The following is a 27,298-nucleotide window of genomic DNA, read 5'->3' as shown; positions in this document are numbered from 1 at the left end:
TTTAGTGAGGTTAAATGTTAGAGTAAACTAACCCAAAGTTGAGTCATTGATTATTTAAGGAATTGAAGCCCTGAGTTGTAGTGTTACAGGAAGCACATTTAGGTGGGCAGGAACAGACCATGTCAATAAGAAGTTATGAGGCCTATGAGGTTCTGTTGATTGCTCTTGGTTTATGGAGATAAAGAATATGTTAATTGATGATTATGGCTATTATGTTGAATTTAAATGTTTTATTGGGACAATATAGTTTACTGCTTATAATGTTTATTTGCTGCTGGGTGCTTATCAGGTAGAATGTCATCAAACGTTGCAATGAAAGGTAGCATTTCATTAAGCCCTGACTATATTTCTAGATGACTGGAGTTTAATTTCTGCAGTATTTATTTTTTTATTTTATTTGACATTTGTTGACCAAGTTAGTCCAACTGGGCAGATGCCCATTTTCGGTGGAGACCATAGGAGAAAAGCTCCAAAATATAATTACAAGTAATATGAAAATAGTACATTAAGTTAAATGGTGCTAACAGTTTCACAGTAATTAGTTAACAGTTTCATCCTAAAATATAGTCATAGTAGGAGTGTAAACTAAAAATACAATAATAATTACAATGCAATTTCTTCCAGTAACTAGTCCAAAATACAGTTACTAGCAATTATAAAGCAGAAAGTAGGTCAAAAAAGGAAAAAAAATGCAACAGTTCAAGAGGACAAGGTATTTTTAGTATAATAAATATTAGTGTACAATGGAGGATAACAGACTGGGTGACACAGACTATTTGAAAGGACGGGATTAGGAAAGAGGACAGGTAGATTAAGTTAGGAGAGTGCAAAATCAGGTGTAAGAATTTAGTAGATAAGCAGTACATTATAACAGGCCATGCTTACTTAGACAAGGATATAAAAACTCACCCAAATGTAACTACTAATCTTGTACCTTTGGCAGTTTGCACCCATTGGCTGTGGCAGATTTAGGGAAACACTGACATTTCAAAACAACTTAACTAAGGGAGAAGAAGCCTTTACAGAGTAATTTAAAAAGCTGATGCATACCAGACTGGATGCATGTTCATAGGTTGGTACTAGGCTATCAGCCCTAGGGCCTGTACAAGCCTATCCATAACAATTCCCTGGCTGTTTCTTCCTACAGTGTTTACTTCCCTGAACCCCTGTCTAGCAGGGTGACTGATGTGATCCCCGGGGTAAATTTCCTATTTTCCATCCAGTCAAGGTTCCCTTTGAAGAGGGCCAAGGAGGTGCTCTGCTTGATATGTATGGGCAGTCTATTCCAGAGTATGGGGAGTCTCTGGGTCAGGAACCTACCCCTCCAAAATGTTTTGTTCACTGTGATGACAAGGTTTAGGTCCCTGGAGAGGATGGCTGTCATGGATTGGGGGGGGGGGTGTTCTTTAAGTGTAGCATGTCCAACAACTCTGGGTTTGATATGGCCTTGTATGTTAAGCAGAGATTGCCTCTGAGTAGACAATATACGACAGAGTATAGCTGGAGTTTTTTTAGTCTGTCACCATAGGGCATCTGCTTTAGGGCTGTGATTTTTTTAGTGAGGTGTTTCTGCGGCCGTTCCAGTTGTTGCAGATGTCTTGTGAGGTACATACCAAATGGGGTATTGTACTCTATGATGGCTCTAATGAGGGATGAGTACAGTGGGACAATGACCTCCTCCTTTTTTCTGGATGAAAAACCCTTAGTGATGAGGTCTGCCACATAGAAGGATTTCCTGACTGTTGTGGCGATGTATTTATCGAAGGTGAGACCACTGTTCACCTGTGTTCCTAAGTCTCTTATCACAGTTTCAGTTTTAGTGTACTGCCACCTATGTGGTAATTCATGGGTACTTGTTTTTTTTCCCAAAGGGGATAACTATACACTTCTTGGCATTGAGTTTGATCCCATGGCTCTGGCACCAATCATCTGTTTCTGTAAGGCCCTTTTGTAGAATATCCACATCATTTGGGGATTCAATAATGGCTCCCAGTTTGCAGTCATCTGTGAACTTTGTTAGCCAGACAGTGTTGGCCTGTACTTCAGAGAAGTGGATGCCAAACAAGAGAGGTCCTAGGACTGAACCCTGAGGTACTCCACTGGTCACTTGTCTGGAGGTGGATTTGGAGTCGGCTACTTTTACAGTGTGGGTTCTGTTAGTAAGCCAGCTGGCAACCCTTCGAGTGACGTAGGGATTTATGCCCAGCTTAGTAAGTTTATTTATGATTCCAGAGTAGGGGATGGTGTCGAAGGCCTTGAAGAGGTCCAGATAGGCTGTGTGCTTTACCCTTGTCCCTGGCTTTAGAGACATCAGTCAGGCTCAGGAGACACGATTGGCCCTTCATGAACCCAAACTGGGTGGGGTCCAGTGTTTGAAGGTTGCCAATGTCTTTGTTTAGATGTTCCATGGCCTTGTAGATCAGGCTCATCAGACTGATGGGACGGTAGTTCCCAGGATCCAAGGTGGATCCCCCCTTGTGGAGTGGGATAACTGTAGCTCTATGCCACTCAGTGGGCACAAAGCCTGAGGTGAGTTTATGATTAAACATGACACTTGGAGGTGCCAGTTCATTTTGTAGATCATGTAGTACACAGCCCGGGATGTCGTCTGGTCCCATGGATGCTGTATTCTTAGCTTTGGAGAGTGCGGTTTTTATCTGTGTGGCCATGATTACCAGAATTTGGCAATCTTTTGGTATTGAGATGAGACCTTTAGGGGGTGAGAGGGGGGTGTAGTTGGCACTGAATCGATGTCATTGGGATCAGTATATGTATTGCCATTCTGTTGTAGCTCAGAGCAGATCTGAGCTTTGCCATTTAGACTCTTGACATGGCTATAAAATGCCTTGTGGTTGTCTTTGGAATCTTTGGCAGTTTTATTTTTTGTAACTAGCTTTTGAGGATTTTATGAGGGATCTCGACTTCTTACTGAGGCTGGTAAGGGAGTTTTTTTGCATCCTGGGATTTTCCGCTTTTCTGCAAGAGTTTCTTCCTTCTGTTGTATAGTTTGTTTATGACGGGGACCACCAGATTGCCTTCCTTTTTTTTTTGGAGGAGAGCATCCTGGTTCTGTTTGGGATGGCAATGATTCATGCACGAGTGGATGTTCTCGTACAGTGTAGGATTCGGCAGTTGAACTTTCAGTTCCCATCTGGACGTTTGTCACCTCTGACTTGAGTAGCATGAAGTTGGGCTTGGAGAAGTTTTTTTATGGATGATTCCTTACTGTGGGGTGGGGGTGGGATGTGGTTGTCAAAGGTGATTACCTTATGGTCAGGCCTAACCAACGCATTGGTGACCACTGGTGTGGAGCATCAATTTCCCATGTTAGTAATGGCCAGTTCCAAGATATTGGAGCCCCTGGTGGGATTATGGATCAGTTGATCCAGGGCATTGGAAGTTATGAATTCCAAGAACTGTTGGGCAAAGGTGTTGGTACACAAGTAGTTTTCCCAGTTAATTGCAAGGTAGTTGAAATCACCCAGTATTAGCATGTTTGGTTGTATCTTAATATTTTCCAGTATGTTTAGAAAGGTGTAGTGAAAATCTTGGGGCATGGTGGGGGATCTGTAGCAAGGTAGAATTTTGATTACAGTCTTGCCTACTGTTAGTTGCACCTGGCGAATTTCAGATGTATTGTGTTGGGCAACTAGCCTGGAGGTGTGAATATCCTTGGTGAATATGGACACTCCTCCACCTTTAGTGTTTTGTTCCTGGTTAGGTGGCCAAAAAGTGTGTTAAGAGTTGTAGCCTGGTATTGCAGGTGTGCTCTCTGGAGTCTTGAACCAGCTCTCTGTTACTGCACAGATATCTATGTTCTCCATTTTTAGGAGTGCCTCAAGAGAGTGCATTTTGAGGTTTATACTTCTAGCATTGAGTAGCATTACCTACAGATTCTGCATACTTGTACCTGTTACTGTGGTAGTTTTGTCCTTTGAGCCTTGCCTAAAAAAGGCACTATAGGGGTGGCAAGAGCCTTAGCCAGTAACCTGAATCCCAGGGGTGACAGGTGCAGACCATGTCTGGCAAAGCATTGTGGTTTGTCGATCGTGTCATCCCAGGCGACAGATACTGGATCTCCTTTGAATGACAGCAGAAGCTTAGCCAATTGTTGAAGTTAGTCATTTTGTCTTTATACTGTGGTATAATTCTGGGCAAAGGCAGGATGCTACTTGGGGCTAGGATCATACCTGCCTGGGTCACATGATCTGAGAGCTCTTCCATGTCTCTCTTCATGTAGCCCAGGGAGGTATGTTTCAAGTCATTCACTCCAACATGGACAGTGACAGAGTTGTATTTGTACCTGTTGTGGAGTGACTTGAGTGCATGCGTTATGTGGTGGATTCTGGCACCCTACCGGCAGCTGACTGTAATTTTCTCCTTTTTTCAGCCTGGTGAGTGGGACATCAGTGTGCCTGACTATAAAGTCACCTATGACTAAAGTGTTGGGTACATTGTCTTGACTTAGGGGCTGTTGGGTGGCACACTGGTGTTGTGACCTATGTGATACTTTGGTTGTGATTGGTGTTGTTTGCATTTCAAGTTTGGAGGTCCTTGTTGCTTGGGCAGGTTAATGTTGAGGGCCTCTGCATATGTGTGTTTTAGTGTTGCTATGTGTGGGTGTTGGTGAGGGTTTGAAGGGCTATGTGTTGCCTGAGGTGTATTGCAGGTGTTAACCTTCTCCTCTTGATTGTCTAGCACAATCGTGGCTGGAGAGAGCTTTGCTTCCAGTTTGGCTATATAAGTGCATCTCCCACAGGTTGTAGTGTTGTGTGGTAGGAGGAGAGGGTTGTCTGTGTACATGAGGCAATTGCTGCATTGCGCCAGTATGCCTAGATTCACCAGGTGGACAGGAGAAATCACTCCAAGTTGACCCTTGGACATGTCTGGTTAGGGGCATTGCCCCAGTATGCCTAGATTCACCAGGTGGACAGGAGAAATCACTCCAAGTTGACCCTTGGACATGTCTGGTTAGGTGCTTTTTTCCCCTTACATTGGCAAGGTACTTTGCAATTATAGGCTGTTTAGTGCCTATGATTAATTTCTCCTTATTAACAAGGAGAGTTGAGTGTTTGTATCGGTTTAAGGCTTCCTAATGCTTTCCAGCAGGTTTTACAGGACTCCAACCAGAAAGAGTCAGGAATCCGTGCACTCCCACCAGGATCAAAATATAAGTACAGATTCCAAGCTGTCACTTCTAAAGCAGTTATTAAGCTTTCTGGTGATCAGCAGTCTCCAGGAAATAATGTAACTGCACTCCTTCTCTCACCAAGAATGTGGGCTCTCCAGTAACTGGTGGTCTTGCAATAGATGGTTAAAGGTAAGATGAAAAGTTTATCCTAAACCCTGCAGTGTGCACTAGATGAATTAGTTGTGAAAATAGGTAACTTTAAGTTTTACCTGTCTTAGTCGAGAGTCACTATTTTTAAAACAGCAAGATAAATTGAAAAGAGATGATCACTTTTGTATTCTGGTATTATGGAATACAGTAGGATGGCCAATAAATTGAAATAGTTGAAGGGGAGTGATTTTTCACAAAATGATAATTTTGTGCTTACTCACACAAGCCAGTAAAAGCAGAGAGGAAATGAGATGTATGGTCAAATTAACATAAGAGGTAGGCAACTAGAAAGACAATGGTGTTTAAGAATACAACAGTAACTGGGTGGGAGGGTGGCAAAAATTATTTCTGTCTGACTCACAAGAGACAGCTGTGGTCTAAGTTTTAATATGCAGTTAAAAGCAGAATACATGGAAAACACAAGGTAAAGAAAACAAATCACAGTATTCAAAATAGAAAAAATGCAATAAAGTAATACAAGCAATAAAAAAGTAAGCTAACCTTTCCCGCACAACAGTGTAGCAGAGTCTGGGTGAGCCTTTCTAGTAAAGCGTGATGTGATTTAATAGCTAGTTTTCTGTTTTGAATTTAATGGTAAACTGGAGCAAGATTTAAAAATTCATACCAGTGAGCTGTGGTGAAGGGACCGTGTACCTTAAAGTATAAGTGGGAGAATCGAGAAGTCTTGGATCAAGGTCTGTGGATGGGGAAGTGAAACTCATTGGGGAAATAGAAAAGCTTAACCAGGAAACTGAATATATACTGGATAGGAAATATGAATTTCCCCAGGAAACTTTGAAGTGCTGGTATTTTTAGAATTTCCCAGTAAAACAGAAAGCTGTGATGGTCACTAAGGACAATAACATGTTTACATAAGGAAAGTAGGAATCTTTATGTGGAGATCTGGTGGTGATAGCAGAAAGTTTCATGAACATTTTCAAACTTTGTTTACTTCATAGACAGTATGGGGGTTCGTATGAATATGAATAAGTAATTGATATTTGTAAGGCTCAGAATTAATGTAACTAGAAGAACAGGCTGATATTGTGACTAGTTCTAAGACTCCTGAGGAATCATGACACATGCAATACCACAGAGATACCTTGCAAGAAGGATACAAGGCCCAATCAACATGTCCTACATGGACCTACTTCAAGTCCTGTCACTATACTAGGTATCCTACAAACTGCTAAGAGCTGACTTGTTTCTGGCATACAAGGCATCCTCCAGCCCAATACTAATGGATTTACTGCACATCAGCAAGTCTAATGGCATCAGAAATGCTATTGTTTAGGGATTTAAACCTCTTCTGCAGCATCAGCAGAAGATATCCGCTGCTGTGGAACAGACTGTCCATACACATGAAAAAAGGTTCATCCCTGTCCATTTTCAACCACAGCTTAGTTCTGTGGATGGTAAACGGAAATTTTACCCCCAGGAATGGCCCCTGTTCTGTTAGTGGACAGGGGCATCTCCTAAATGCTTCGACCCATGCATGGATCCTATCAGATTATCTAACGGTATGATCCCAGTTAGTTATTAGGGGTAATATAATTACTGACCATGGGATGGGTAAGGTCAGTCAATATCCAAATGTGATGGGTTATTTTGAGCACAAAAAGGGGAATTGACTATGCTTAAAATGGCTGACAAGGACAGCTGGCACAGTACTTATCTGTGAACTTATGAGCCTATAAAAGTCGTCGTAGGTGCAGCAAAGTAGGCATGATGAATAACACAAGGCAGTGATCATATCCCTAAAGAAGCCTTAAGGATTCATAACAGTGACTGTTACTCATAAGTAGGGGTGAGTATTTGTATAGCTTTCAGTCTGGAACCATAACGACAAGATTGCATGTCGTTTATTACATTCTATTTAGCCCATTGTTTGCCGTAATTAATTGACAATGCTTAGTGTGGGTTTCTTGGTGGGTAACGATCCTTTTTATATTGTTTTGAAAATGATACTGATAATGAACACGGATCAGGAGGAGCGGAAGGATTTGATTATAAATGCTGAAAACATGTTTAATCATGTTAAATGGTACTGTATGGTAAAAATTCTACTGGCCTTCGGGTTTCTTCTCGATTTTGTGGATCCTGTAATGACATTATATATCAAAGACATAAAAGCTAAGATTCCTGCTCAGCTTTCAGTGTTCTTTATCTTAAATACAACTTTGTAAATCTGTGAGAGTTTGTTGAATTTTCTTTGTATTTCATGTACCTACTATGAATTACTTCACCTAAGTCTGTGTCTGGAAATGGTCAGTGATCAGTGCACTACTTCAATAACAAACATAAATAAATTGTCACTGCTTTTGTTTGCTATTTGTCTTGAGCCTTTGGCAGCAAAAATAGGACAATTGGATTTACATTGTTGTAAGGTTAGGGAGAGAAAAGGTGAAGAGTTCATTGTTTGCAGGTGATGAGTTGATGCATCTCACAAAATTAGACTGGGATGTGCCATGGCTTTTCTGACTGCTTGAATAACTCTGTTTATTTCAGGGTGTAAAAATAAACATAAGACAAGGATGCTTGTAATAAGTCATACACCAAGTTCTCTTGAGTGAGTCTGTAATCTTCTGGGAGGTGATATATATATATATATATATATATATATATATATATATATATATATATATATATATATATACAACATACTTAAGAATTTGGTTAGGTGATATGGTTGAAAGCTGTAACATATGATGAGTTAAAAAGAGTATTGCAAGATGTTTTAAAGGTGGAAGTTGATAGGATTAGAATTGGATCAAAGGGGGCAGGCTTTGTACTTTTATGTGCTGCCCTTGATACTGTATTCTTTCAATCATTTCCAGTCAGGGCCCTGAGCATTTTTTGAAGGCAGTTAAGAATTTAATGAGAAATTTTATTTAGGATGGTGGTAAAGCATGTATCCCATGGGAGAAGCCTATACTATCCAAATACCTAGAAGGATAACGTTGTTACATATACTTATTTGTATGTTAATGCTGTGCAGTTTAAATTATATTTGTTACTTATGAGATCTTATGATGCCAAATGAAGGACATTAACAAGTTTGCTTAGTACTGTGGCGAAATATTTGATAGAGTAGCTTATTTAGTAGTATTATGGAAGGAGGAGGGACCCCTTGTGTATGTTGATGCAGGATTTGGAGACCTTGAAAAATATTTTTAGCTTCCCCAGAAATTAGTCCAGGATTGAATTTGACCTCACCTGTTGGATGTAATACTGTGGGGCTTTAAAGGCAGACTGGTATATGAAGGTGGGAGGCCATATGAACTGTTGTGATTTTCTGATATTATTGGTTTAGGGTGCTTGATTTTAAGTTCCCCAGATGTTTGACTGCTCTGTGTTTTAGAAATAGGATATGAAGGGATGATTGGTACTGACTAAAGAATTGGACTTGCTGCTTGCACCATTCCTATAGTGTTGTCATCATTAGTTCTGGAAGTAAGAGAAGATAGCTCTGTTATGGAAAGTCTGGTTAGCCAGGAGGATAAGGCATTAAAGGACCTTAATTCTGCTTTACAGCAGAAAGTGAATGCCTATATCTTTAATGGACACAAGCAACCTGTAAATGGTTCATCTCCCAGGCCCTAGCTTGTAAATGTTTCATCTCCCAAGCCCTGCTTACACTTATCAAGGGTATCAGAACTTGTCAGAGATTTGGGATGCATGGCTAGGTTTAAAAAGGCCCTTGTGGTTGTTAGCTTACACCTATGAACATATAACTGGGGATTCCTTATAAATACTGCAAAAAATGAAGCTATTGAATATGACAATTGTCATGACATGTAACTAATTCTAGGTGATTTGGAATATGTGGGTGGAAATACTTGCACAAATATTTTGTATTCCTCAAAGGTTAAACAAGATGTTTAAAACTGTAGACAGCATTTACTGGAACTGAAGTAAAGGTGCTATTGGAACTTAGGAAAATACTTTAGGTTATGTTCACAGGTAGGTAAGAGTGACTGAGTGATACAGCTGTAGCAAAGGCATTGCTGTTACTTGGATATGATAGGCAGATTCAGTGTGCTAAGAATTAAAATAATTGGGGGGGTTGTGAAGGTACCATGATGTGTACACCCCCATGTATACATTGTAGTGCCCTTTAGGTATTCAGCAACAGCCCTAACATGGTGCTATAGGTGCTCTAGCAGAAGACCTACAACAGTGAGTGTGGCTGGCTCAAGACCATCCTGAATGTTAATGTGGCAGTCTGGGGGAGAGTCATATACTAATTATTCATGTGCTCTCTCCCATGGAAATTTCACTCAGCCATGCAGATCAGCATGGATGTCCCAACCATGTCATGGTATTTGTTGTGTTCCATTACTTACCTTGACTGTAGGATGTTGATTGGGGGGAGGTCACTGGACATCAATGATCATGCATGTTTGAAGTGTCTTCATGGCACAGACATGAAAATAGGCATTGGGTGGGGGGGACAATAGCCATCAGCGATACTTTGAACTAAAGTGCCATAATGGCGTGGTCATCACTACAGGGATCAGGAGTGGGTAGGGGTACTGCCAGTGTGTCATAATGGCACATAAACTAATAACAGTGCTCAGACAGCTCTCTATTGAAATGCCAAGTGCTGACAAACCGCAAAAAAAAAAAAAGACCAAAGGAAAAGAGCAAATCTCAAAGATGGTTGTTCTTATTTAAATTTTTTTTTTGAAGTGTGGGCAAGCTCCCTACACCCATGAACTCATATATGCCAACTCTGAGATTGCCATACCATGGAGAAAAGGAAATACCCTGAGAAGTGGCCATCTTGAACTTAGTATATGCAAGTACATTATTCGATCGTTCGGTCTCCATGACTCATTCTAGTGGGTCTGGACATTTCAAACGGTTACCTGTTCATGGACTGAGGAGACATGCAGTCCACCAGGGAAATGACAAGTGTGCCCTAATAGTACTAAAACTGTGATATTAGTCGGTGGGGGAGGGAAAGCATGGGAGTGAAGATGAGTCAAAGGGACAGTTGTGTGTGTGTGTGTTTGTGTGGGGTGTGTGTGTTTGTGTGGGGTGTGTGTGTTTGTGTGGGGTGTGTGTGTTTGTGTGGGGTGTGTGTTTGTGTGTGTGTTTGTGTGTGTGTTTGTGTGTGTGTTTGTGTGTGTGTTTGTGTGTGTGTTTGTGTGTGTGTGTGTTTGTGTGTGTGTTTGTGGGGGGTGTGTGTGTGTGTTTGTTTGGTTACTAGTGTTTGTTTGGAAAGTAACTGTAAGGAGGATGCTAGTGCCTACATGAGCAGCAGTTTACTACTACAATATACAGATCAGTAACAATCTGCATGTTGTAGTCGTAACTGTAATTTAGAAACATGGAACATGGAAATTAGCTAATTCTGAGATCTTACATTGTTACTGTTGGCATGTCTCTGAATCACAAATTAGCCATGATCAGAGCAGGGCCTGCTAGACCCTTTCATAAATCTCCAGGCATGTCGATTATAATAATGATTACTAAGAAGGTTATTACAAAGAAATGGAAAACCAGTCATTTTCCAAATTTAAATAATGTAGCAGAGATTAATTAATATGGTAAAAGGGAGACTCGTATGGGTAAAAATTCATGGATTAAATATGTTGCTATGTGGCTACTCCTGCATTATGCCTAAAGATGTACTTTGACAAATGAAGATCAGGGTTGTTTTATGTAATATGCTGGAAAGGAAACTTGTTAAAGTGAAAAAAATGAATTTTCTACCTTTTCACTGTGCTGCGTTACCTTAGTATTTTTGATGTTTAAAGACTGGGGAGCTGACTACATTTTGAATGAAATATTCACGTTCTGGCATGTCTCTTAACTTCTTTGCTCAAGAATTCAGGAGACAATTTACCAGAAAATCAATAATTTGCAAAGCACAGAGCAGAAATAAGGGACAATAGCAGGGACATTTGAGAGGTATGCCTTCTGGTGGTAGAAATATAGATTTTTTTGTTAAGTGATGTGTATTATAGCTGCACTGTATGACTTCTTTATATGGTTATCTGTGCTGAATGCACTGGAAATTTCTTCTTTTAAAATGGTTATTCTTAATGTTGGTGAAATGTGATGTTCTTAGTGTGCTATATGTATCGTTACCAGTCAGGATTACATACATACATACAGATATTTCAAGCACGGGCATTAATGCCCTTCCAGCTTACCATTATACCAAAACAGTTGTTCCCATAATAAGTATCCAGGCTGTTCTTAATATTTAAACTAGTACTTTAATGTAACTTGGTATTCTGTTCCATGCATCAGCTACTCTATCAGAGAACCAGTTAGTACACTTCTCATGATTATAGAATCTTCTACATACGTTATCTGATGATTCTCTAGTACTGTTTGTTAACTCCATTCCCAGAGGTAGTTGTCACTAAATGCCCTATATACCTGAATAAGATCTACTCTTAGATATCTGTAAGAGACACTGCACACAAGTTCAGATATTTTAGTCTTTCATAATAACTTACATTTTCACATCCATGGATGTCCTTGGTATATTTCTGTTGTACTCTTTCCAGTTTACTCATGATTGTTTTCTTTAGGGTTTCCATATTGTTATGCCATACTGAAGTTTGGGTCTAATGTAACTAACAAACAATGACTTCATTATTTTTAATTACCTAGATTTTATAAATCTTTTTATACAGCCTATAGTTCTATAAATATCATTAACCAATTGGTTGATATGATTACAAAAACTCTCATAGCTGAATCTACCCATATACCCAGGTCCTTAAATGAGTCTGCAGTTTCACTCACTGTGTGCTTTATTAAATATTCACCTTTCAATTTATGCGTTCCAAATCTCCTATGCTTAGTGTTTGATGTATTTATCAGGATATTATTCTCCTGTGCCCAAATGGTCAATTTAGTTAAGTTAGTTATTTTGCAGACATGCGTTATCTGTAACACATGTAATCAGTTTACCCAATTTCAGGTCATCTGCTTATAGACTGTAGAACACCTCAGATGAAAAGGTTGGGTCTGAAAGATGCAATCTAAACAAGTAAGGGCATCTGACAGAGCCTTGTGGCATATCCTGACTGCAACTGAGGATTTCACCTGTCCAGTTGCTGTATGGTATTTGCCATGTCCTATTTGTAAGCCATGCAGCTATCCATCTCATCTAGAGTACATCAATACCAAGTTGTACTAATTTATTGATAAATGTTGTGTATGACCCTGTTAAATCTATATAAATTACATCACAGCACAATTTTTCATTCATAGCTGCTGTTATATTGTTATAGAACATAATGTTACAGGTGGTAATAGATCTGTTTTCAACATATGCATGTTGATATATGGTTTCAAGTCAAAACCTATGCAATTCTGACAGTAATGTATCTAATATTATCTTCTCCATTATTTTTCCACAACATGAAAGTAGACTTAAGGGGGTATATGACTCTGTGTTTGTTCTATTCCCCTTTCCCTTAAAAACAGATTTAATAAGCACGTCTCCAATCTTGAGGAATCTCCCCAAATTTATATGACCTGTTGAATAATAGATATAATGGTACTATATTGTAAGTTCTTGCTGAAGTGCTCTCCGGTGATTGTTACTAATTCCATCCCCTCCCTTTTTTCCAGTTTGTGCAGTTCTTTTTCAATATAATCTAATTTGATTCCAATATTTGGGGTTACCTGGATGTCGCTAGGACAACTTACCACCCATTTATGTGGAGCCAAAATGTTTTGCATAAGATTTAGTAAATATATCTATAATCTCATGTCTGAGAATACATTTTAGAATTTGCACACAGTTTATCCAGTTTGTGTGTCTTTACTCCTTCCACATCTTATGTATCTATAAAAAGGTTGCCTGTTATGCTCAATATCTTTGTATAAATTTTCATCAAATTTTTCTTGATCTTGTCTCACACTATGCTTAATCTGTTTGTCCAGCTTGTTTGTTTCAGTTTTCAAAGTTGTAGTTCGACCGCTCTTCCATTTCTGATATTTTTTTGTTTCTCACCTTAATATCTGCCTGATGTTGTATGCATAGAGCCTAATGGCAAACTTTTTTTTTTTGTTTTGCACTCAAACAATTTCTCTTTCAAATATTTCCACATTCCATCTGCAGTTTTTCAGCTGAACACCTAACTCCAGTTAGTTTTACATAGTGACTATTTTGCTTCCATATAATCTGTGATTAACTTTCTGGGCATTGGTTTATGTTTGTTTGGCAATCTGTAATTAACCTTCTGTGCATTGGTTTAGATTTCAGTTTGGCAGAATTATCTAGCAACAAATTAACCTTTTATAACCCCATGATCACTGCACATTAATGGTAGTAAAACTTGATTTGAAGTTACAGTAATTTATTTGGGAACCACAAACTGTGTCTAGTATGTTCCATCTCGTCTGAAGAATCTGAAGCAATTGTTCCTTAATATACGCTGTGAATAATTTCCTTACTAACGCTGTAGTATCAATATACAGCAAAAATACTATGCAGACAAATTCATGACCGCAGAACATCAGTAGTAAACAAATGCAAAAGAAATAAAGCGGTCGCAAAACGTATGGCTCTAAAACATAAATGGTTTATTTAATTAGATAAGGTAAGCGCTTTCAACACCTTCCCGGTGGCTTCCTCTGTCTGAGGAAGCCACCGGGAATGGGTTAAAGCATTTAGCTTATCTAATTAAATAAACCATTTATGTTTTTAGAACAGTATGTTTTGTGACCACTTCATTTCTTTTGCATTTGTTGACTATTGTAGAATCAATGTTATTCCAGTCTGTTTCTGGTAAATATAAGTTCCCAGCTAATAATATTCTTCCGTCCTGTGTTTCATGCAAGAAATGTATGAATTCCTTAAGGTCATCTGCACTTAACTTTGGTGGTCTCTGCACTCTAACAATTGTTGTATGTTCCAGAGTTGTCCCTGCCAAATTTTTCCAGTCATTGTTCTTTAATCATGTTTCACAAACAGCAACAACATCAATATTTTGGGAACATAGCAAATTTTCCAATAAAAAAACTTTATTTTTAATGCTCCTAGCATTAACAACCATCAGAGATGCATCAAATGTTGCTATCTGTCAGTTGTTAAATTTTCAACATGGCAAAAATCCTGCCTAATATTTGTCAAATATTGCAAAATATCAGCTGCAAAAATTCTCTTCCCTGATCTAGACAAATGCACACTATCCTGTCTGAACACGTGCCCAAAACAAGGCTTGGATGCTCTACACTTTTTTCCATTTTTTAAAGTGTGACATTTTTTCCATGTAGGCATTTACCCTTCATTCACAGTGACCTGACTATCCTTTCTATAGGTGATTTGTGAAGAATAGGTTCTAACACCAGTACAAGCAGTACTATCTAAGAGGGCTGTCAGTTCCCTACTAACAGAGAATCCTTGTGGGTGACATCATTTGTACCAACATGAATAAAAACAGATCCATACAGCATGGGTTTCCTCCCACATCCCAAAGACATGCTGTAGGTGGATTGGACACTCTAAATTGGCGCTAGGCATGAGTGCATGCGTGTGTGTGTCTTCCGTGGAAGGATGGGCGCTGGGCTGGCAACTCGACACTGTAAAACTCCACTTCCAATCATGAGTGGACAGGTGATTCAATGTGCTGACTCCTAACCGTGAAAAGCCAAAAGAAGAAGACAGATACTTCCTTACATTAAGGCGTTCCAAGGCTTGTCTCACATACTTCTATTTTTGCTCCTGGCAAACATAACACTATTCGATGTTCATTATCATCTCTGCAAATATACGTATCAGTCCCTCTAATAATTGAATCTCCAATCACAAGAATATCTTTGCTGGCCAGCTCTGAAGAATCTTCAGCTTCTAATACAGTAATATCTGCTCTAGCAATTGTTACGAAGGATAGATCTTCATCACTATTAGTCTTATTAATCCTGTTGTTTTCATTGTGTATTAAATTCTTACCCAGCTGGTGTTGTAAATCCACAGCTTGAGTTATGTAGTCAGTGTCTGTCTTTCACTTGTTTTTTCTTACAGTAATGTTCTTCTGTCCTTCCATGTTCAGTTTTGGTTTCTTCCTTTTCACATGCCCCTTGCCTCTGTTTTCTGCTTTCTCCGTTGTTAAGATGATTCCGTTTTCTGTAGACTGAAGGTTTTCTGATCATTTCTTGTACCCTGTTTGTTACATAACAAAGCCGTGTCTTTTTTACTTTGTATTCTCTTCCCTTTACTGTCATTAATCAGTTTCTTTTTCTTTCTTGTTATTTGTTGTGAACTTCTTCCTTTCTTTCTTTTTTGTTTCCTTGTAAAACTGGATCCTCAGATTGCTGAATACTTGCATCCAGAATTCCAGAGTTGTCAGTGGCATTGTCTTGTTTCATAGGGGTTGAATGATCTTTGATGAAAATAGATGAATCATTTCCAGAATTTGTTCTGTTTGTTTTATTTAGTTAATCAGTCCAGTTATTAATTTATGAAACAACAGTTCTCCGAGCCATGCCAGTCACACAAGTGCAGTCATCATCATTAAGTCTAGATTTACATCTAACAATGGTTAGAAAATAACTTTTGACACGAACACAGATCACCAGTGTCAGCTGTTGCCTTTATGCATAGCATTTGTTACACTGTACAAGATATTTGTGCATTAGCAAATCGTTAATTGCATACTCATTTAAGGAATCCATATTCAGCTTCAAACGAGTGCAATATTACAAAAGAAAAGATCACAATCAGTAACCAGAGAATTCAGAGAGAACTTAAATCAACTTCCGTGACAAAAAAAAAATCACACCAGCAATATACAACTAAATAAAGCACAGTAAGTTGTTCTGACCATACAGGTTCTATAAGCCAGACAAAAGTTGTAATTCCTTTGCTGTCACTCACAGTAACACTTCTTTTTAACAAAAAAGATAAATCACAAACCAAGGTGGGATTGTTCAGATATGCTCAGGATTTACCTCTCTGCAGCCTCTCTAAATTTGTAGCTGTCTAGGCCAATAGGGGTGGCTAGATCTTGCCTGTCTAAAACCTGTCTCTTTCTAACAACCAACAGTGAAATTAAAGGTAAAACAACAAAAAAATGAAGCAAAGGAAATCTTTGTTAAGAAGGAGCCCCTTCCTACCTGCAAAAAGTGAAAAACGGTGATAACAAATACAATATAAATTCAAATAAAACTTCTCTTACCAATCAACTCCACAGTAAGTCACAAACCAAGATTGGATGTTTTAGATATGGCAAAGTGTCTATGAATAGCACCTGTTATGATGGAAATATTAATGGGGCAATCTGATATGGGGGGGGGTTAGAAAATGAGGGCATAATGTTGTAATGTTGTGCTGCTTCAAATGATACCTTTTGTAATAAGGTTTGTAGTAAAGTATGCGGTTGATCCTGATAGATCCTGATAGTATTGCATTGCATTGCTTTGATTGTAATAATGCTGAACATTGATAAATATTTTCTATTATGAATACTGTGTTAGTGATGCTGTGTTTAAAGTGACCCAGTAATGAACTTGTATACTTTATGTTGCAAGGATTCAAGTTTTAGATTACGTGCATAAGTAGCATGCATTTTTGGTAGCCCATAACTGGTCACACATACTTTAATAGCAAGGACTAATATGTTCCATAGCGTTCAGTGCCTCACAATATTGGTCAGTACATTGGTCAAACTGTACCAGGTATTATGGATTCCACATTTTTTCCGTTTCCACATATGCCTAAATTAGGTAATGAAGGGGTCAAGCTAAATTCCCAAATATTTGTATGCACAAACATTTTGTTAAGGCTGTTTATCTAGTGGTAAGATGTACTAGTCATAGTTAACTGTGCTCACACACTTTTGAGTGCCAAAACACAAGCTTTTGGTTTTCCTTAAATTAACTACATGTCCAAGCTGGTTTAGTCTAAGGGGAAAGCTGGGTCAGTTTAATACTAACCTCCTGAGGGACCTGATAGCTTAGTACACACCTATGAACCTGTGAACATGGTTAATGACCACTAGAGCCCTTAAAAGTCTGGCCATGCAATACAAGTGGGACCCTCAGAGTTGATCTGATTTACATTTGATTTATAGGGGTGATTTACTGACTGCCTCTGTCCATCAGAGACATAGGAGCTAGACTGGGGTGAATTTCCATTTAACCATCCATTGGTCCAAGTTGCTCTTAAATAGGGATAGGTAGGAACTATGCTTCTCATGGATGGAGAGCCTGTTTCAGAGAATAAGAATTCTATGAGAAATGTATCTGTCTCTCACGCTTTGTTTCAAGCTAAATGTAGGTCTTTTACTCTATTAATTCTGATGCGTTTTTTTTTTTTTTTGATGTGCAAGATCCATCAGAAAGGATCCCGGGATGCCATGTATGTCAGATCACCTGTCATAAGTCTGCATAATACTGAGTAAAGAGACAGGGCTTTGAGGCGATCGGGATAGGACTTTGTGTTTACTCCCTGTATCCTTTATGTAAGGAACCTTTGTGGATGTTCCAGTTGCTGCAGGTGTCTGATCAGGTACACATTGAAGGGTGCATTATACTCTATGATGGGCCTGATGGGCCTGATGAGGGCCAAGTATAGTGGTAGTATGACCTGTCTGGACCTAGATGCCATGCCCTTCTTATAAGTTGACCAACATAGTAGGCTCAACACAGATAATGTACAATGTTGTAATAAATTAGATGAAATGATAGAATAATTTAAAGAACGTGGCTATGGTGATAGCTTATTGCAGCATATAAAAAGTAATGTTTTAGACAGCAGACATTCTGATGCCAGACCATATTTCACAACTAGCAGTGGCAAACTCTGCAGATAAGAGACAAGATTATGTGTGATAAATTACTAAGTATAACACAAGAACTGATGGGGTGAAGAATATAATATTTAATATAATATTTAAAAACTGAGTATTTACAAGATTATGTGTGATAAATTACTAAGTATAACACAAGAACTGATGGGGTGAAGAATATAATATTTAAAACTGAGTATTTACAAGATTATGTGTGATAAATTACTAAGTATAACACAAGAACTGATGGGGTGAAGAATATAATATTTAAAAAACTGAGTATTTACAAGATTATGTGTGATAAATTACTAAGTATAACACAAGAACTGATGGGGTGAAGAATATAATATTTAAAAACTGAGTATTTACAAGATTATGTGTGATAAATTACTAAGTATAACACAAGAACTGATGGGGTGAAGAATATAATATTTAAAAAATACTTTTGGGACAATGCCTCAAATTAACGGACTAGTAGGGGGAAAGCCATATTTTGCATATAGGAAATACCCTAGCTTGAAACATGGACTGTTATAAACGCATGCCCAGTCGTCAACGAGAACAGACTAAGAAGAAGGGCATGTTTCCTTGCTACAATTGTAAATGTTGTAATGACTTTGAGAAAGGCAATGAATTTCTGCTTCCAGTAACTAGAAGAAAGCATTCAATTGTCATGCTATGTGTAATACATCCAAGATTGTTTATATGGATAACTGCATAAAATATGCAATATGCGAATGTACAAGAAAGCTTAAGGAGAGAATTACAGAGTATAAATCAGAGATATGGAGAAAGGCGATTTAGTAATGCGCTTCCAAAACACACAGGAGAAAAAGGCATTGAACACAGGTCTCTTTTTAGGGTGATAGATATTAGATACAAGAATAGAAGAGGAGGTGACATGAATAATACTCTTGAAATATGTGAATATGAGTGGATTATACAACTAGGTCCCAATCCTATGCCAAGTCTGAATATGGCTGTAAGCATTAAACCTATATTAGAGAAAAATGATTATTTTAAAATGTATTATTTTAATAAATAGACTTTATCAATTTTTCTAAAAAAATCACATTAAATGTGTTATTAAATGTAAGCAATTTTTTGTTTTTAAATAATTTTTGAAATAAAACCAAAAATACAAGGAGGCACCACCACAGAGCAAATGTTCCCGTGATATGAAAAACAAAAGTAAAAGCGAGTAAAATAAAGTACATCCACAGGAACAACACACAGCCGTTCTTTAAATGCTCCAGCGAAGTAATCAAGACAATTCCAAGAACTTATCAAGAAGTGCTGCTGAAGACAATACAATTAAACTCAATATACTTTTATTCATACAACTTGGTAAGCGCTTTCACCATATAGGCTTCATCAGACCGTGTGGTAGGGAAGGGATGTTACTCCAGGATTTTTCTGGTTGCATGAAAGGAAGGTACTTGAAACAGATTCTGGATCTTTTAAAACCGGAGTAAAGCCACATCCCTCATCACCAGTAACCCTGCCCATCGCATCCCCTCTCCCACCCACATTCTGTCCATTTTGTGATGTCACGATGACATCACCCGACAGGGAACGCCCTCTTTTTCCGTTCCTGCTAGCTGCTTTCGGCGGATTTAATATGCTTTTCTGGAAAAAGCATAGTAAATCAGCCGATTTACAAACTCCCAACAGTCTGTTTCCTTTTTGAAACAGAATGCCGGAGTTTGTACAGCTTTTTCCGGACTACTGGAGAATCAGTTTGATTTCCGGATAGTCTGGAAAAAAAAAACAGAGGGGTGGCAACCCTAGTTGTGGCTAAAACCAGAGTTAAGCCACACCCCTCGGATCACCAGTAACCCCTCCCACCCCTCTCCTGCCCATATTCCAGCCATTTAGTGACATCACAATGGCATCACCTGTTGGGGAATGCCCTCTTTTTCCATTCCTGCTGCCTGTTTTCAGCTGATTTACTATGCTTTTCTGTAAAAAGCATAGTAAATCAGCCAATTTACAAACTCCAGTAGTTTGTTTCCTTTTTTGAAACAGAATACCGGAGTTTGTACAGTGTTTTCCGGACTACCATTGAATCAGTTTGATTTCCAGATAGTCCGGAAAAAAAAACAGAGGGGTGGCAACCCTACTTTTATCCCAGGTCTTCTTTTGATCTCAAGGATGCAAACCTTCACATCCTTGTCCATCCTCTTTAGGAAATTTTTGTTTCACTGTTGCAGTCCTAAGTAATGGGTTATCTGACTGCCGGTAACCCTCGATCGGCCAGAATACCAAAGGTAAGTAAAAATGACATCGGCTGTCATCGGTTGTCAGGACGTCCGATACAAAAAGAGGCAGCCAATGTCACTTACTCAGTCTTTCTTGCCATAACAGTCTTCCTCTCAATGACTTTATCCAACTTCTGCCTGTTCTTGCCTGCCTGGAGAGTCCTTTAGGGGGAAGGATGGCCCTTTTTGCAATGTCTGGGCCACTATCATGGATGACAAATGGGTACTCAGAACTGTATCCCTAGGGCACAAGTTTTCTTTCCACACCTTTCCAGTTCCCAAAGGATTCCCGGATGCTCCTCCTAACCAAAGGGCATCTGGGAGCAATAGATTCAGTTCCTGCTCAGCAGGTAGGCCAGGGTTTCTATTCCAGACTTTTCCTAGTTCCAAAAAAAGAAGGCATCTGGTATCCTATCCTAGATCTATCCATTCTGAACTCTTTCTTGGTAATTCCAAAGTTCAAAATGCTCACTCTGCATCAGTTGCTGCCAATGTTAGAAAAGGATTCCTGGCTGGTAACCTTGGATCTCAAAGAGGCTTCTCTGCATATCCCTATCAGGGAAAGTTGCTGGCAATACCTTTGTTTCAGGGTGGGCAAGCAACATTATCAATTCTCTGTGCTGCCCTTTGTGAAAACTCTGGGAGCAGTAGATAAGCCAAAGTGCCTGGCTCCAGTCATTGCTTTTTGCAGGCAGAAGAAAATTCAGAATTTTCCATACTTGGATGACTGTCTAATTCAAGCAAATTCTCAGGAACAGCTGTTAAAGGATTTAGAATTTGTAAAGACTCTTCTCTCTTCCCTGGGTTACACTCTCAACGAGGAAAAATCAAAAATGGTGCCATCCAAGGAGATAACATTCCTGGGAGCAAGTCTGAACACAGCCGCCCAGATGATATATCTCACCCAGGAGAAGCAGACAGCTCTTTCAGTTTACTGCAAGGACTTGGCAAGCCTGTCCCAGCTCCCTGCAAGGAAATAACTGCAAGCTCTGGGATACATGGCCTCTTGCATTCTCATGATTCCATATGCAAGACTGCATATGAAGAAATTGCAATGGTACCTCAAGAACATTTGGTGTCAACACACACAGGACCTGGATATGATGATTTCTCTGCTTCCATGTCTGCAGACAGAGTTTCTATGGTGGGCAACAGCCTGTCTACAAAACAAAGGCATGTCTTTTCGACCACCTCCTGCCACTCAAGTTCTTACCGCAGATACTTCGGACTACACCTGTGAAACTCACCTGGAAGGTAGATGCATACTGGGACTTTGGAATGCCCAGCAGATGCAACTGCACATAAATCAAAGGAGTTAATAGCAGTTCAGCAGGTCTTACTAGCTTTCAAGCATCTTCTTTCTCCAGGAACCCTGCTCGTCAGAACAGACAACACCACAGTCATGTGGTACATCAACAAGCAGGGAGGGATGCATTCTTACCCCCTGTGCAGGCAGAGCATGAATCTCTGGTCCATGGCAGCATCCCTGGGCCTGCATCTCCTAGCTCAGTTTCTTCCAGGAAGGCTCAATGTTTTGGCAGACCAGCTGAGCAGACAGACCCTGGATCCTCATGAGTGGCAGCTGAACAGAGCAGTTGTTTACAGCATCATTCAACATTGTGGCACACCTCAGGTGTATCTTTTCTCCTCCCCAGACACCCAGACAACCATCTTCTACCTCTTTTTTGCACCAGACAGCATCACAGCAGAGCCTGGAAAGTGGATGGTCTGTCCTTCCCTTGGACGCTGCTGTCACTTTATGCCTTCCCTCCTCTTCTCCCCAGAGTATTATTGAAGATCAGGGATGAACGACCAAGGACTGTTCTCATAGCTCCGGACTGGCCCAGACAGCATTGGTATCCACTGCTTTGTAGTCTCTCCCAGTTTCCTCTTTGGCATCTTCCTCTGAAACCAGATCTTTTAGTTCAGGAAGGGGGAAACATTCTACATCCTCATCTTCAGTCTCTCCATTTGGCAGCATGGCTCATTGTATGACTCCATCCTTTTCTTATTCCATTTCCCAGCAGGTGGTTGACGTGCTGAGGGGAGGCCAGGAGGCCTAGCACTAGGAAGTCCTACGCTGGCAAATGGGAAAGATTCTCTCATTGGATACAGGGCAGAGGGGAATATTCTTCTCAGCCTACCCTTCCTTTGATCCTGGAATACCTGGCTGATTTGCTTCAGGGTGTTCTTTCTTTTTCCTCTATCAAGATCCATGCTTCAGCCATTTCTGCTCATTGTTCTTTTGAGCAACCCATTTTCTCTCATCCCCTGATGAAAATGTTTCTCAGAGATGCTTGCAACTTAAGGCCTCCCAGAAGGGCACCTACTCCAGCCTGGGATCTTAATTTTGTTCTGGAGAAATTCACTCTTCCTCCTTTTGAGCCAGCTGCCACTGCAGATTTAAAGTTTCTCTCTTGGAAGACTGCCTTCTCTTGGCTATAACTTCAGCTAGGAGGGTTTCGGAGCTGCAAGCTTTGATGGCCGTGGAGCCTTTTCTTATTTTCCATGCAGATAGGGTCTCTCTGAGAACCAACCCCTCCTTTATGCCTAAGGTGGTTTCTAGCCTGACTCTTAAATCAGTCCATACACCTTCCTACCTTCCTTCCTAATCCTCGAAATAGAGGTGAAAGGATCCTACATTTTTTGATGTGCACAGACAGCTTAGATTTTACCTGGACAGGATTAAAGACCTTTGGCAATCAGCACAGTTGTTGGTCAGTTTTGCCTCTGGAGCCCAGGGCAAGGCTATTTCTAAGGAAACCATTTCTAAATGGATTGCACATTGCATTACTTTTTGTTATTCCTTTCATGGCAAGGTTCCTCCTCAACTTAGGACCCACTCAACTTAGAGCAGCTTCCACTTCTGCAGCCTTTTTAAGGGTTGTCCCTACTAAAGACATTTTGGAAGCTGCCATCTGGTCTTCTGTTCACACTTTCACAAAGCATTATAATTTGCCTTTGTTTTCCAGAGCCAGGGCAGGGTTTGCCACTGCTGTTCTGCAGGGCATTATCTCCAACCCTTGATTCTGTTGGTTCCTCCTCCCTTTTCTTTGGGCTTTGGTAATCAACCCATTAGTTAGGACTGCAACAGTGAAACACGATGAACATAATACAGTTATGTACACTTACCATAAATGTAGATGTTCGAGTGTAGTCACTGTTGCAGTCCTGGTTTCCCTCCCTCCTTCCCCCTTTTTTGCTCCTCTCCTTTTCTCTTTTCCTGAGGTACAGGCTAAATTTGATATTTGCCAAAATTGCTTTTGGTTTAAGCCTTGTTTTCTGGGAGCTTCTGACTGTTATGGCAAGAAAGACTGAGAAAGTGACGTTGGCTGCCTCCTTTTGTATTGGACGTCCTGACGTCCTTTACAACTGATGACAGCCGATGTCATTTTTACTTACCTTTGGTATTCTGGCTGATCGAGGGGCTACTGGGAGCCGGATAACCCATTAGTTAGGACTGCAACAGTGAATGCACTCTAACATCTACATTTATGGTAAGTGTACACAACTGTGCTTTTCTCTCTCTCTTCCTTGCATTTTCAGTTCTCTGCTTTGCCTTTTGTACTTTCTAATGCCCCAAGGGTATTCTCCAAATGCCCTGTTCCTGTCATTGCTTTCTGAGGGCTTGAGGAATTCAGATCTTTCTCTGTCTAGATGATTTGCTTAGAGAATCTCTTACCCCCAGTACTCTGCTTCAGGATTTCAGGTTTACTACTTCACTGTAGCAGTGTGAGATTCACCATAAACTTCCAGAAATCAGTCCTGACACCTTCTCATGATGATATTTTCCTTGGCTGCGACTTCAGATAGTCCCCATGCTCCTAAAGCTCTTCCTCTAAATGCCTTGTTCTAATACCTTCTTTCTCTGGTGGCTGTGATGGCCAGGGAATTTCTCAAGAGTTCTCAGGATTATACCTTCCACCATTCCCATGCTCCCCCTCAGTAAGCTGCATATGAGGAAGCTTTTGTGTTACCTCTGGTAACTGTGGTTTCAGCATTGCCACCCCATGAATTTCCTGGCATCTTTCCCTCCCAATCTCAAGCTTCAGTGGTGGATTCATTGACTTACACCCAATCTGGGGCTTCTTTTCAAGTTCCATTTCCAACTCAGGAGCTCTTTACAGATGCCTCAGTCAGGGGGTGGGATCAGTCTGTGGCATCCTCAAGTTTCACGGTCTCTGGCCTCCTCATCAGAGGTTAGACTACAGCAGTATAATGGAGATGAGGGCTCTGCTTCTGGCTTTTCAGGCTTTTTATTCCCTCATTCATCCTTGGCCCCTCAAATTTCACAGACAACACGCCAATGATGTGGCATTTCAACAAGCAAGGGTGCAGAACGACCTATCTTCTTTGCAGACTAGCTTTTCAGGTCTGGGATCTAGCTATCCAGTATCAAGTGACTATTCAGATGGTTTACATTTTCTCATAGCACATCTAGTGGCAGACACCTTGATCAGGTCCAGCACACAAGCTCACAAATGGATGTTTCCCAGAGATGTGTCCCTAGGAATTGTCCTTTCGTGGGATATTCCTCAAAGATATTTTTGCCTCCCCTCTGATCAGATAACTTCCTTTTTTTTTTGTTCCAGAGTCCCAGAAGTCTTCTGACTTGGAAAGTGGACACCCTGTCTTTTCTTTGGAAGTGTTTTTTCTGCATTCCTTCCCTCCCCTTCCTCTGGTACCATGAGTCTTGCACAAGATCCCAAAATCTTCCTGGTGACTCCCTTTTGGCCCAGGCAGCACTGGTTCCCTCTTCTTTCTCACTGGGCCATGGGGAATCACGACAAGTTACCTCACTGAGTGGATCTTCTCACACAAGACATGGGGTCACCCATCCATCCTCACTTGTCCACTCTTCAGATGATACTGTGGGTGATAGGCTTTTGATCCCTTTTAGGCACGTTTTCTGAGTACATGCTTTGGGTTCTGCAGGAGGCCAGGAAACCCACTACCAGGAAATCATGCATGTCCAAATTGACTAGATTTTCTGTCTGGTGCTATTCTCGCCATCAGGATCCCCTATCTATGGAGGCTGCTCTGGTTCTCTCTTATTTTTGTGATCTGCTTCATGCTGGGTTGGCATATTCTTCAGTCAAAGCTCACCCATCAGCAACGTTTGCCTTTGACTCCTGCTCTGACCTCTAGGTTTGAGGTGAAGCAATTCCTTAAAGGTGGGCTTCATATCAGGCCTCCTAGAAATCCTATTCCTCCTTCCTGGGACACAATTTTGTACTTAAATTTGAATTAGGCTCCTTTTGAGTCTATTTTTCTTCTTCAGCTTCCTTACCACACTGTACTTGGAAATTGTTCTTTCAGCTCTCAGCTCAGCCAAGAGAGTGTCTGAGCTTTAGGCTCTCATGGCTGTTCCTCCTTTCTTAGTTTTCCACAGATACAGGAGTTTTAGTACGAATCCTTCTTTTATGACCAAGGCGGTCAGTAAGTCGTCCCCTAATCAGTCTATTCATCTTCCTTTCTTTTTTTCTTCTTTGCATTCTACCATTGAGAAGGTTCTTCACACCTTGGATTTGCATAGACAGCTCAGATAATTTTTGGATAAAACTAAAGTTATTCACAAATCTGAGCAGATTTTTTTTTCCTTTCATCTCAGGACATTGAGTCTAAGCAAAATAATCTCCTCCTGGATTTCTATGGTAATTTTTTTCTTATTCTTTTCACTGAAAATATATTTCCTCATCAGTAAAGTTGCAGTCTACTAGGGCATTTGCCTCCTCTGGTGTTTTTTTTAAGAGCCTGGATGCCAGTTCCATCCTTGAGGTTGCTACTTGGTCCTCTCTTCAGACTTTCACTAAGTATTATAAATTACCAGTATGATGTTATTTCAAGGGCCAGGCAGGCTTTGCCAGGGCTATCCTGCATGGATTTGTAAAGGGCTCTTCTGTACCTTCCTCTTGCACGCCTGTACTAAAGAATATTTCAGTAGTGAGATGGAAGGACATAGAACAATTGTGTAAAATCTTACCATGACTGTAAATGGCCTTCTCGTCACTGTTGTAGTATTCGTTCCCTCCCTGCTACCCCCTTCAGCCTTATCCTTGTCTAGCCTTTCTAGCCAAGGGGCTTATCATCTTCCCCTGGATGTGCATGTTTTCATTGTCCCTGTGGGCATTCTCCTTCTGGGGCATTTTCAGTTCTGAGTGTGTGTTCATACGTCACCTTTATGCCCTACTCCTTGTGTGGGGAGCATACATGTGACGTATGATGTGTATAAGAACTAAAGACTAAGGTATACTGCCCAGACGCTGGGCTTTACTTTGCAGGAGATCCCTTATTTAAAGCATACTGCAACAGTGAAGAGATGTTTATCATCTCAAGTGGTTAGATTTTACACAAGTATACTTTCTTATTGGATGCTGAGACTAAATCACTGCACAACTGCTGCAGTGTTTGCATTCACTGATTTTCACATTGTAGAATTAAGCTTTGTATTTGGCAGCACTGCTTAACCTATTGGGCCTGATTCCTACAGACTTGCTCTCCAAGTGAATTAGCCTGGTACACGTCTGTCCTGATTCTGAAAGACTGGTTCTCAGTACAAGTAACTTACGCCGGTGTAAGGCCTATTTGTAAACAGGCTTGCACTGTGGATCAGATTCCAAAAGACTTGCTCCCAGAGTGAGTGACTTACACCAAAGTAAGTAAGACCTATCTATAAACAGCCCTACACCGGTGACCAGATTCTGAAAGATCTGTTCTCGGTCCAAGTAACTCAATTCAGGGTAAGGCCTACCTCTATAAACAGACCTACACAAGTCTTTTGTAATGTGGCCCATTGTGTCTGATGGCATAACCTAATTGGTGTCACTTTCCTCTACTGTTGTGACCCTGGATATGGCCTAGCCACCATGGTTCCTCCCAACTTTTGTATAATGAACAGATACAGGTCTGCCTAGGGGATTGGGCCCACATTT

At 40.2% G+C, this 27,298-nt stretch overlaps 1 protein-coding gene across 2 annotated transcripts in view; it reads left to right on the top strand.

The window, feature by feature from the left end:
* Window positions 1-27,298, top strand: part of LOC122813916 — a 230,048-nt gene that overhangs the window by 111,471 nt on the left and 91,279 nt on the right. The gene's annotated exons all lie outside the window — the stretch shown is intronic.

This window comes from Protopterus annectens, chromosome 10.part0 (genome assembly GCF_019279795.1).
Source record: "Protopterus annectens isolate FY-2018-M chromosome 10.part0, PAN1.0, whole genome shotgun sequence".
Classification (NCBI taxonomy): domain Eukaryota; kingdom Metazoa; phylum Chordata; order Ceratodontiformes; family Protopteridae; genus Protopterus; species Protopterus annectens.
The sequence above is the reverse complement of the archived record's forward strand: the minus strand, read 5'-3'. Positions and strand labels throughout refer to the sequence as shown.